This window comes from Pan paniscus, chromosome 14 (assembly GCF_029289425.2).
Source record: "Pan paniscus chromosome 14, NHGRI_mPanPan1-v2.0_pri, whole genome shotgun sequence".
Classification (NCBI taxonomy): domain Eukaryota; kingdom Metazoa; phylum Chordata; class Mammalia; order Primates; family Hominidae; genus Pan; species Pan paniscus.
In genome coordinates this window covers 57,323,380-57,326,964 of record NC_073263.2, presented here as the reverse complement: position 1 = coordinate 57,326,964, position 3,585 = coordinate 57,323,380, and the positions used below count along the sequence as shown (strand labels likewise).

General features: G+C 37.5%; 1 pseudogene; it reads left to right on the top strand.

Moving 5' to 3' along the window:
- The first annotated feature begins 1,162 nt into the window (after positions 1-1,162).
- On the top strand, positions 1,163-3,153 carry LOC100986408 (hepatocyte nuclear factor 4-gamma-like; annotated as a pseudogene).
- The last annotated feature ends 432 nt before the right edge of the window (positions 3,154-3,585 follow it).

Sequence of the window (3,585 nt, the reverse complement as noted above, 5' to 3'; positions counted from 1 at the left end):
AAGACTTTGGGGGACTGTTAGGAAGGCATGATTGATTTCAAAATGTGAGGACATGAGATTTGGGAGGGGTCAGGGGCAGAATGATATGGTTTGGCTCTGTGCCTACCCAAATCTCATCTTGAATGGTAGCTCCCATAACTCCCACGTGTTGTGGGAGGGACTCAGTGGGAGATAACTGTATCATGGGGGTGGTTTCCTGCATACTGTTCTCATGGTAGTGATAAGTCTTATGAGATCTGATGTTTTCTAAGGGGTTTCCCCTTCTGCTTGGGTCTCTCCTTTTCTCTTATCTTGCTGCCACGTAAGATGTGCCTTTTGCCTTCTGCCACGATTATGTGCCTTCCTCAGCCACGCGGAACTGTGGAGTCCATTAAACCTTTTTTTCTTTATAAATTACCCAGTCTTGGATATGTCTTTATCAGCAGCGTGAAAACAGACTAATACACTTAGCAATGTACATTTTCATTTCCTTTATATTTATCAAGCCATAAAAAGTATAAAGGAAATGTAAATTACTTATTTTGATCACTGAATGATATTTCAGTGAATGGATATTCTGGAGTCTGACTATTTATTCACCTATTGTAGATTTTAATTACTTGCAGTTTTTTGGGATTATGAATAAAGCTTCTACAAGCATTTATGTGCAGGTTTTTGTTTAAACATAAGTTTTGAACTTAATTTGGCTAATATCTATGAGCACAATTACAGGATCTTATGGTAAGACTATATTTAGCTTTGTAAGAAACTGCCAAATTGTCTTCCAAGATGACTGTACCATTTGCATTCTTATTAGTAATGAAAGAGGTTTCCTATTGCTTTGATTTATTCCCAGAATTTGGTATTATCAAATTTTTGGGTTACAGCCATCATAATAGATATGTAGTGCTATCTTATTATTGGAGTTTTAATATGCAATTCCCTCATGGCATGTGATGTGGAGTAGTTTCATATACCTGTTTGCTATCTGTATATATTAATTTCTGAAGTGTCTGATTAGATGTTTTGTCTATTTCTCAATTGGATTATTTATTTTTATTATTGAGTTATAAAAGTATTTTGTATATTTTTATACAAATCCTTTATATGTGTTTGCAATTTTTTTCTACCAGGGTGTGACTAGCCTCTTAATTGTCATTACAGTGTCTATCACAGAGCAGAATATTTCAACTTCAACAACTCTTCACATCATCTCTTTTTCTTTCATAGACTGTGACTTCAGTTTTGTATTTAACATCACATTAGCTAAACAAAAATCATATGTTTTTGCCTAGGTTTTCTTCTGGGAGTTTTATAGTGTTGTGTTTTACAATTAGTTCTATGATGTCCTTTGGACTATTGTTTCTGAAAGGTATGAGATCTTTCATCTATCCCTAGGTTTACTTTTTGGCAGGTGATGTCTAATTTTTCCTGACCACTTGATAAAATGACATTAATTTCTCCACTGGATTGCCCTTGCTTCTTTGCCAATGACCAGTTCACTACGTTTGTGTGATTCTAGTTAAGGGCTCGCTTCCATTAATCTGTGTGTCTATTCCTTGCATCAAAACCATAGTATCTCGATTACAATAGATTTACAGTAATTCTAGAAATCAGGTAGTGTCAGTTCTACAGCTTTGCTTTTTTTTTTTATTTTTTATTTTTTGGTTTGTTGTGGATTATTCTGGGGCTCCTGTCTTTTCATGTAAACATTTGAACAAGTTTGTCAATATGCACAGGATAACTCACTTGGATTTCTACTGGAATTATATTAAATCTGTAAATCAATTGAAAAGTAATTGTCAAAAGTGTGGCGCCAGATACCGCGGTTGAGGTGGATGGAAGGGACCTGCTGCAGGGAGATGAGGAGGCTGCAGGGCAGTGACTGCAGCTCCAGAGCTCCCGAAGTGGCTCTGCGCAGGTACTTCTGCCCCAGAGAGGACAAATATGAATACCCAGACAACAGTCTCATCTGTCTTTGTGCTATATGTGAGTCAAGGCAACAGGAAAACACTGTGGGGCATCGAGCTGTGGTGGGTGCAAGGGCTTCTTCAGATGCAGCATATGCAAGAGTAACGTTTATTCTTGCAGGTTCCGTCGGCAATGTTTTGTTGACAAGGCCAAAAGAAATCAATGTAGATACTGTCAATTAAGAAAATGTTTTAGAGCAGGAATGGAGAAAGAAGTTGTGCATAATGAATGCAATAGAACAAGCACCAGAAGAAGCACATGTGATGGCAGCAATATCCCCTCCATTAACACACTGGCACAAGCTGAAGTTCTGTCTTGCCAGATCTCAGTCTCAAGCCTTGGGGCAAGTACTGATATACATGTTAAAAAAATAAAAAATAAAAGTGTTGATGATGTCTGTGAATTTCTGAAACAGCAGCTCTTAGTCTTGGTGGAATGGGCTAAATATATTCCTGCCTTCTGTCAGTTACCATTGGATGGTAAGGTGGCACTGTTGAGATCTCATGCAGGAGAACACTTAACTGCCTGGAGCTATAAAGAGATCCATGATGTATAAAGATATTTTGCTTTTGGGAAACAACTATATTATTCACTGCAACAGCTGTGAATTTGAGATTAGCAGTGTAATCAGTCGGGTTCTAGATGAGCTGGTTCAACCATTTCAAGAAATCCTAAAGGCAATTGTATTTTTTGTCCCAGATGTGAAAGGGCTACACTTAAATGGGCTACATAGATCCAATAAACATTAAGAACATGCAATTCCAAGGGCGGATGGGTTTGGAGAACTCCGTCAATGATCCGCACGCAGTATGGCTCCCTGGGGGAGGTTTGGAGAGTTGCTTCTGCTGCTGCCCACACTGCTGCACATCATTTGGCAAATGATTGAGCAAATATAGTTTGTTTAAAAAACTTTTGCGGTTGACTTAAATTGGCCACCTACTTCAGGAAATGTTAAATGGGGCTTCCAATGATAGTAGTCATCTCCATCATCCAATACATCCACATTTATCTCAAGATCCATTAACTGGACAAACTGTACTTTTATGTCCCATGTACACACTGGTTCTTATGCAGACCACATCTGAACTCCTGAAACCCCACTCCCTTCCCCACCACAAGGCTTTGCACAAGAAGATTACAGAACAGCTACAAATCAAGCTTCAGTCATTTCACCAGCCTCTCTTCAAACAAAAACAATTGTGAAAATGTGTTTATTTCTGAACAGCACTGCATAAATGTGAAAAGCTGTTTGTCTTGAAACATCTCAAGATAGTACTTTTGGCAAACTCTAATCCAAGGCTTCTTCATGGAACTGTTATAAGACAGTATCCTATGTTCATTCTGTTTGTTGTTGCTACTGTGTGAAACTTTCACATGAAACCAATGTATATTTGAGTTTGAAGATGTTTATATAGTGTATTTGTTCCATCTTCCCTTGCATTCTGCCTGCATCTGTTAAGCCTAATAACACCTTTGATTTGTTTCCTTAATATTGATTGAAATGCATAAGTAATTGCTTTATTGTGATGTGATGCAGAACAAAATGTACTTTTTAAAATTAGAACTGTGGATCAGAAATCTCAGTTTAATATAAACTGAAGGTTTTTTTTCAATAAATTACGAACTTGTTGATTA